We start from the raw sequence: 9,385 nt of genomic DNA on the forward strand, positions 1-9,385 counted from the left end.
CATCAAATGACATTTTTACATAGCCTGTTCAGAAACAAAAGACCCAAAGTGATTACCTCCAATTCATCATCTTACAGTGCCATGACAAATGTAGTCACACACAATATTCTGAGCAAAACTAGTATCTGAGATTCTCACTGTACAAAAAGTTTCCTTTTAAAACTAATACAAAAGAACAGAAAGCCTTGTAACAGTGAAATATTTATTGAAACAACTCTTGGCTATTTCTAGAGAACTGTTTATTCTTGAAAAGGCACATGGGTGCAAGTAGTTAGCAGGATTTCTAGACTCTTCTTCCAGAGTGAAATGCGAGACTATCACCATTACCACCAATAATAAATGAAAGAGTGCGAACATGAATTCATTTAATGATTTCACTAGCTCTCCTGTATACAGACAGGCCGTAGTCTAGATTGGAATAAAGACTTGTAGAAGTCGAGAATTGCTGAAATGACTAAGGGGGCAATGCAATCTTCCCACCCTGTGGGTCATGGCAGCAGAATGTCACTTGCTCTGATGTGTGTGGCTTCATCCCCACCATTCCCCAAAGCCAAGTTAACAGTCCAGAACCAAGTCATCCCACAGCTCTCATGAATGATGCTTTCAAAATTCTGAAGCCCGGACAGAAAGAAAAGAAAGGGACAAGCTTGGACAAAAGGGGACTTCTGCCTCCCGAGTTACAGATGTTGGCCACACCTTCTTATCTGACTTCATACCATTCATTTTATAATGTGCAAGGACTATACAGAAGTATGGCTATCTTAAATGAACATCAGTTTATTTGTATTTGTTTTTATTTGAAGGGTAGAGAAATAGAGATTCCATCTGTTGATTCACTCCACAAAGGCCTGTAATAGGCAGGACTGGGCCAACCTGGAGCCTGAAACTCAATCTCCCAAGTATCTGAGCCATCACCTGCTGTCTCCCAAGGTGCACATTAGCAGGCTGCTGAAAGCAGGTGCAGAGCCAGGACTCAACCCAGGTGTCTCAAGCGGCACCTTAACTGCTGAGTAAAACACTCACCTTGGAAGTCTATTTAAATTAAACTTTTTCTGAGGTTATTTTTCCTGATTTTAAGGCAACTTTTAAAATGAGTTATGTCAATACCTCCTAACTAGACCCCGTTCTTCAGCTAGCACCCCTGCCGTGGGTTTCCATGGCCTGTCGTGTAGACTATCTGCAGTGTATCATACCCCGGCCTTGGAGTTCTAATCACTGTGTACGTCCACTGCCATCCCTCTCGCACACCCTCCTGCTCCGCAGAACACTCACACCCCTAACGGGAGGCAGGATTTCCAATGCACGAGGGCATCCATCATTTTCTCAAAGCTACCATCCGCTGAGCCCTTACTAATCCCCATGACCACTATGCGGTATTATGATCTCCAGTCTGAAAAAACCTAGGCTTACCTGAGTAGCTTGTTCCATATCCATGCAATTAACCACATGTTGGAGCCGGAATTCTAAAACCAACACTTTGACTCGCTGTGCTCGCCCTGGATCCTTCTTTTGAGTGGTAAAGAGAGAGAGAGCTCCCACCCGCTATTCACTCCCTCATGTTTGCCAGGGGCCAAAGCAGAGTCGCAAACGACCCAGGACACCTATGTGGGTGGCAGGAACCCAGCTACTTGATCATCACTGCCGTCTTCCAGGGTTAGCATTAGCATTAGCATTAGCAGGGAGCTGGTGTCAGAAGCCAGAACCTGGATACAGCAGTTGAGCATCTTAGCTGCTAGGTCAGACGCTCACCCCTGCCACTCTGTTGGAATTGCATAATTGGCTGCTAGTCTCCTGGGAATCGGAGCTCTCTTGCATACCACTAGGGTAAAAACAAACGCAGTTAGGCTCTTCTCTACAGAGAATGTTAAGGAACCCCAGTCAGTAGAGGTTTCTGACTTGACTTTACATCAACTTAGCCCTTAGGATTAAAATAAGTCAGCAGGTACTAGAGTGTTGGGGCAGGCTTGGGTATAATGTGGGTGGGACAGTTAAAAATATCAACACTGACCAAAGAACAAACCAACAGTAACGGAAATGCTTATCTGGTTTATACTACAGAGCAGTCGTTGGCAAATAGAAATAACGCCTCTTAAAACCAAAATTGCAGAATGGGCATTTGGCCAATACCTGGGCTCAGTACCCGCCTCTGACTCCTGATTCCCACTTCCTGCTAATGGAGACCCTGGCAGGCAGCTGTGATAGCTCAGGTGATTGGGTTCTCACCACCCATGTGGAAACCTGGATTGAGTTCACCCTGGCCCTGTTTCTACCATTGCAAGCATTTGGAGAGTGAACAAGCAGATGGAAACTTGCATTTGTATCTCTCCCTCCCTTCCTCCCTCCTTTCTCTCTCTCTCCTTCCCTCTCTCCCTCCTTCCCTCTCTCTCTCACCCCCTCTTAAAAAAAGGTATCTTTTTTTTAAAAAAAAGATTTTATTTATTTGAGAGGTAGAGTTACAGACAGTGAGAGAGAGAGACAGAGAGGTTTTCCTTCACTCCCCAAATGGCAGGAATGGCCGGAACTGCACCGATCCGGAGCCAGGTGCTTCCCCTGGTCTCCCATGCGGGTGCAGGGGCCCAAGGACCTGGGCCATCCTCCACTGCACTCCCAGGCCACAGCAGAGAGCTGGACTGGAAGAGGAGCAGCCAGGACTAGAACCGGCCCCCATATGGGATGCCGGCACCACAGGCAGAGGATTAACCCAATGCGCCACAACGCTGGCCCCCAAATGGTATCTTTTAAATGCAGGATCAAAATAAGTAAGAGGGGAAAAAAAGGTATATCCCATTTGGGAAATCAATTGTACAAGCTGCTTATACATGAAAGACACTGATTTCTTTGTAACTTAGAATTAACAGTGGTCTTTTAAGTCTTTGCCATGCTACACGGAGATTGGAGAGCTGTGCCCACTGCAGCATGAGGGAAAGGTGATAAGGACCTGTCAGAAGAAACTTGGTGCACTGGGCATGAATACTGACAGCACTGGTTTATGAAATGATCCATTTCCAAGACATCAACTGCATTAGGCAGTAGCCATCACACTAAAGACATTCTCTTCTCGGTCTCCGTGTAGAGGAAGCTGAGCTATGTTCTTGTGCATATTTATGTGTAGTTCCAGCAGACACCTGGAACTACACATAAAGATGGGTTTTAAGGGGTATAGGTTTGTGGGTGTTGCAAACTGAAGCTTTGGACATTTCTTTCATATTGTGATGGGGCTTTGGATGCTTCTACTTCTTTCATGCCAGTAGATGTGTGTGTTATGCATCAGGGTGGTATCCTTACTTCACTGCCTAGATACGACAGAACGAGTGCACCACTGAAATTGTTTCTGCAGTGAACCTGCAATGTTAATACCCCAGTTACTGTCTAACTTGCACTTAGAGAAACAGCACCAGTCTCGCTCTTTGTCCATTCATTCCATTCAGTAAATGGCATATGAAGAGAACACAAATATTCCATAAGGCCAAGGCTTGAACCTTGACACCATTGACATGTTAGGCCAGATGAGTCTTTACCATACCACAGGGAGCTGCCCTGCGCATTGTAGAATTCTTAGCATCACTGGCCTCTGCTTGCTACATGCCAGTGATATCAGATTCCCCAAAGGGACACCCAAGATCTTCAGCCACTGCCGGATGTCCACAGGGCAGGGTCACCCAGTTGAGAATGATACTCTAGCCCATTCCTCTAAGATGCTCTCCCCAGAAATTGAGCCCCGATTGTCTTCACCAGAGGTCAGTGTGTTTCTAGATGAGATCTCCTCCCCTGAGCACCTGAAATGCATTCACCTGGAGGCTTAGTGTGCCCATGGCTGGGCAGAATGACCACGGCCAGGTGTGCAGAGAATTTTCCCCTGTAATATTTAAGAATGACTTGTCTCTGGTTTTTAATGAACCTCTGTTCCACAACCTTTAATATATCTTGTGACATTGTCCAGGAGGCAATCACAGGTGGGCAGATAACAGCCAGCCAGGGTCGCTGGCGCCCTGTTCCTTTCTGTTCTCACGTGCACACGGTGGCCTCTGCTGCCTCCTGCACCCAGGACTGTGCACCATGATCACATCCGAATGAGAGCCTTCCAGATCCTGAGCTCCTTCCCTTCCCTGGTTAGAACCAAAGAAAACATGTTCCGTTTATGTCACCATACCAAGTCAAGAGGGAATCTGGCATTAGTGATAAACTCCAGAGAGCCACGAAAGGGTGTCCCAACTTGAGATTTCTAGGAGCACACACCTCCCTCGCAGCGGAGGTGATGAGATTAGAGGGGTTTCAGCTTGCATGTGGTGCACGCACACCCCTTAATGACCTGGGAACAGGGTGGATGGAGGCTGATGCCCTTGGGACTTTCACTCGAATATTTTGGCTCGCCAGTGTGCTGCCTAAAAATGTTCCTTAGCACAGAGAACAGCATTGCAACCAAGTGCACGGGGAGCCTGTTCCGTTTTCAGATTCAGCTTTTCACCTCCGCCCCTGCTCAGCAGCCGAGCCAATATTTCTGCTGTTGGCCTGGAGGAATCTGAGCGTCCTTTCTTGTCCCGGCCTCTCCCACGTGGCATCACTGGCTCCAGAGACCAAAATCATTTTGCTCAGATTTTTGCTTTAGTTCATTAACTCCAGAAAGCTCGGCAGAAGCCTGAGACTGTGCACTGAGTCTCTGGGGTGTGTGGGAAGGTGGTGAGAGTGCATCCTTACCTCTGCTCTTTGGTAAAACAAAAAACAAAAACAAAGGGACCACTCATGCTTCACAAATTCAGAACTACAGTGGGAATGCTGAGTCACCAACAGCCAGCCAAAACCTACCGTCTCTTTCCTGGTCTGAGTTAAAAATCCCACTGCTGGCATCCTGGGGGGTACATTTATCCCAGAATATTTGTTCTTAACGGAACAAGCAGTCATGTAGGAATTCATAGGTCAGATGGTGTTGAAAATAGATGCAGAATAGGAAGGTACTTCAATAATTCATAGAAAAAAGGAATTTTAGAAAGTTTATATTGAACCCAAAAACTTAATCCATGCATGTGAACAGGCCTTCAAAAAGTTCATGCAAATGCATATTGTGAAAAACTACATGGCTTTCAAAATGATTTTGCACCAAAATTCTCCTTTTTTCAATCTTCATTTATTTGAGAGGCAGAGAGAGAAAAGAGCTCCCATCTGCAAATCCACTCCCCAGATGCTCACAAGGGCATTCACTGGCCTGAAACCAGGAGCCAGCAATTCGATCCAGATCTCCCACGTGGGTGACAAGAGCTGTATTACTTGAGCCATTACCGCTGCCTCCCAGGGTCTGCATTGACAGGAAGCTGGAGTCAGGAGCCAGAGTCAAGGAGCAAACCCAGGTACTCTAACAGCAAGCCAGTGTCTTCCCAGCTAGGCTCAGTTCTTGCCCCAAACTTACCTTTTAATTCCACTTTTCTACAGAATTGTTGCAATGTCCTCATACATCTCAAAATGTATCATTTATTGGCATGCAAAAGCAAAATTTAAAACATTTTTAATAAGCTATGAGATTCCTCAAACTTAAGATACTTGAGGCTTATTAAAAAAAAAATTCTAAGTACTTTAAAGTTAATTTTAACGCTTATTTGAAAGGCAGAGAGAGCAGCTTCCATCTACTGGTTCATGCGTTCATTCCCTCAAATGCCCACACTGGCCAGGGTGAGGTCATGCAGAAGCCCAGGAGCCCTTTCCGGTCTCCATGTGGGTGGCAGAAACCAAGCACCTGAACCATTACCTGCTACCTTCCAGGGCGCACATGAGCAGGAAGCTGGATCAGAAGAGGCAGGACTGGAACTCAGGCCCTCTGATATGGGATGCAAACATCCCAAGTGACAACATGACCTGCTTAACTGCAGCATTGGTCCCAATACTATGAATTTTAAAATTACCTTAAACTGGTCAAATAAAATATGAACTTCTTAACTGTAGAAATTAAGAAATTGTGTTTCTCTTGCATCCCCGTTTCTCCTTTATGTATTTAATTTATAAATAGTATAACCATTTATCTTCTGTTTAGCTGGCTTATTCCAAATATTCTTTCCTGTTGCTATCGTCAGACTGTCTCAAAATGTGTTCCAATTTGAAAGTCCAAAAATATCTACCAGTGCCTAATAAGCAGAAAATACAAGATACTTCACAGAGAGAAGTCCCTTGTCACACCCAACCCTCCAACATCCTCTTCCACAGAACTGTCAAGCATAATGGAAACACCATAATTCATCTTCCCTCTTTGCCTGTATTTACCCTCCCTGCAATCCACAAAGGATTTCAGGTGACTTATAAAAAGCTATACATCACAAAAGAATAAAATAGTTGAAGGAATGGGGCAAAGGCAACTGAGGACAGGAGATTGGGAAAAACCACAAGTAGAATTAGAATACGGATTTTCATACCATGGAGTCCAGTCTGATTGCAAGAGGAGAGCCCAGAATGTGTATGAGCTGCCTAGTGGCCAGGTTGACAACAGAAACACTGGAAAGTGAAAGCAAACTGCTGCAGAGCCGCAGGTGGTAGGGTGGCAGTGGAGATCCCAAATCCTGGAAGTGACCCCTCTGTCCCTACCTGGAAGCAGGCTGTGCCAGACAGGGACCTCATCGCCGAATTTTTCATCTTCCTAACCTTCCTCAAGGCAACGCCTACGCCCTCCCAAGTAGGACTTCTACAGCAAGGGAAATGTAGAGACATCACTCAGTGATTGATCACAACCCTATAAACGTTCTTCCTTGTCACTCCTGTGTCACACTTTCTTGGCCCCTGTGTGCACCATGCCTCCTACGTCTCCTCCATGTAAAGACTTACCCACCCTACAAACCCACTCTTTGAAAACTGTTGCACCTTGGAGCACCAGCAACACTCACTAGCTTCCATATTAACCAGGGCCTGGAGTGCTGTAAGAACATGTTTGCAGGGCAGGTGTTTGGCACAAAGGTTAAGATCCTGCTTGGCTTCCCCACGTCCCGTGTAGGTGTGCTTGATCTGAGTCCTGGTTACCCTGCTTCTGTTGCAGCTTCCTATTAATGCTCACCCTGGGAAGCCGTGAGTGATGGCCCTAGTACCTGGGTCCCTGCCACCTACATAGGAGACCCAAATTGAGTTCTGGGCTCCGGGCTTTGGCCCATGCCTGGCTATTGCAGGCATTTGGAGTAGAACCAGGGGTGGGAGATCTCTTTGTCTCTCTGTTGTTCTGCCTTTTGAACAACATAAAAATAAACTTCTAGTGAAATAAGCCAGTCCCAAAAAGACACATCGTGTTTTCCTTGACTTGTAACTAATATACAGATTACCAAAAAAATGTATAGATGCAAAATTGACATTTTGAGGTTTGATTATTATTTATAGCTCTTGTCTATACTCTGGACGAACACTGGTTTTTCTACTTGAATTCTTTATTTAGTGGAGGGTTAAGCTCATGATTTTAAAGTAAAATGAAAGTGTCATTGTAAAAATTAAAAAGTTAGAAATGGAGGGTAAGCTGGGAAATATTATGCTCTTAAAATTGTATATGTGAAATACATGAAATTTTTCCTTTTATATAAAGTTTAAAAAAAAAAAACTTAAGAATGGATGTTGGCCCTACCAACATCCAGGAAAAATTATGGAGACTCTCAAAATTTTCTAGAGTATGTGTCTTATCTAAAATAACGTGTCCTTAGTAAAGCCTTTTTTTGGAGGAGAAAGGTATATCATGGAAAAAGGCAGGCAACAGAGTAATTCTATTACACGCTCTTGTAAGAAACCTCTTCAAAGGGGAGGAGACTTGCCAGCATTCCTGAGTAATGATCTTTGAACACAGCACTGAAGTCATAGCACGAAGGAAGAGAAACTATTTAATGACATCTTAATATTCCCAGATCTTGCAAAAAGCCCAGAGCTGGTCACAGTTCATCAGTGGCTGTACAGTTTCATATCACTGGACAACCATTATTTCCAATCAGAGTAATGCAGTCCCCTAAATCACAGGGTGGTAGAAAGGAAGGGAAGTAAAGTGGCTGTAAACAGCTGGGAAATTCTGCCCATTCTAATCGACTTCTAACATGATCATTGGCTCACTTGCTTAACGGCTTGGCCAGGGACTCAGTAAATATTGAGGAAGTTTCTACAAAATAACTGCTGACTCATCATATTCAGGGCACATCTTCTAAACCCCACTCACCTCCTGGACAAAAGTATAGTCAGAAGTCCCCTTTGGTCTACTACGTCATTGCCCTCAGATCTTCCAATCCTCCCAGTACAAGTCGGTTCAAGGGAAACTCAAAAGTCATTCCCCCTATACATGGCGGATGAAGTCCAGGACCCTGCCACGGATCCCGTGGAGTGACATTTGCAGGTAACCTATATACATCTGCCTGTATACTTTAGATCACCTCTAAATCATAATTACAATAACAGTATAGAACATATATAGTACCATACAATGTAATTATAACATTGAATGCAGTATCAAGGCTATGTAAATGGGTTTTGTATCACTTAGGGAATCATGACCAGAAAAGAAAGTCTCTATGTGTCCAACGCAGACACAATCTTTTTTCCCTGAGTATGTTGGGTCCACAGTTGGTTGAGCCCACAGTGGAATCTGCAGGTGTAGATGGCTGTACCTAAAACGTTGCACCAGCTAGGGGATGCTTAGCAAGGATGGGGCCAAGGGACAGACCAGGCAAGGAGACCTGTTCTGTCAGGCAGGGGTGGGAAGTGGGGGAATAGGAAAAATAGAAACCAGACCACGGACGGCTCCTTGCCCGAAAACCAACCTGCCGGGCTCCTTGTGGCATGTTCCTCTCCTCCTCCCACTCCAGGACGCTCCCCTCCAAAGAGCAATCATTTTGTTTCCTGGCTGCAGAAATGGGAAGATAGAAGTTGCTGAAAGTCAGTGGCTTTCTCCTTCTGTAACAGCCCAGCATATCAAAACACAGACGCAGAGGGCGTCAGCTGAAGGCTGAAGGCTGACCTCACAGAGGTCGCAGACTGGGCGTTAGCAAGAGGCAGTGTACTGTCTCCCAGCTTTGGCAGCTGGAAATCTGAGATCAAGGAGTGGGCAGGGCTGTCTCTTCAGAGGCCTCCCCATGGGCTTGTAGATGGCCAGCCTCTTGCTGCGTGTCCCTACAGCTGTCCCTGCAAGTGCCTGCTGTGTGATCTCCCCTTCTGACAAGGACACCAGTTACATAGGAATAGGACCCACCCTAAGACTTTGCTTAGTTTGCTTACCTCTTTAAAGGCCTTATCTCAAAATACAGCCACATCCTGAGGTGCTGAGTGGTTAGGGTTTCCATGTTTCACTTTGAGGGGCGGGAGGACCCAATTCAACCCGTCCTGCAGAGAAACCTATTTCTGGGAAAGGAGAGATACAGCCTAGACCCACCACGCCCAGGGAAGTGATAAGGCC

At 45.4% G+C, this 9,385-nt stretch overlaps 1 long non-coding RNA gene across 1 annotated transcript; it reads right to left on the minus strand.

The window, feature by feature from the left end:
• Positions 1-5,100: 5,100 nt before the first annotated feature.
• Positions 5,101-8,947, minus strand: LOC149123768 (uncharacterized). The gene is made up of 2 exons (XR_016214097.1): positions 8,754-8,947; positions 5,101-5,290 (listed from the first exon to the last, which is right to left on the minus strand). It is a non-coding gene; the product is annotated as an uncharacterized LOC149123768 (long non-coding RNA).
• Between the last annotated feature and the right edge of the window lie 438 nt (positions 8,948-9,385).

The sequence above is a fragment of the Oryctolagus cuniculus genome, chromosome 10 (genome assembly GCF_051225735.1).
Source record: "Oryctolagus cuniculus isolate XC-2025 breed Fujian yellow rabbit chromosome 10, ASM5122573v1, whole genome shotgun sequence".
NCBI classification, from domain to species: Eukaryota; Metazoa; Chordata; class Mammalia; order Lagomorpha; family Leporidae; genus Oryctolagus; species Oryctolagus cuniculus.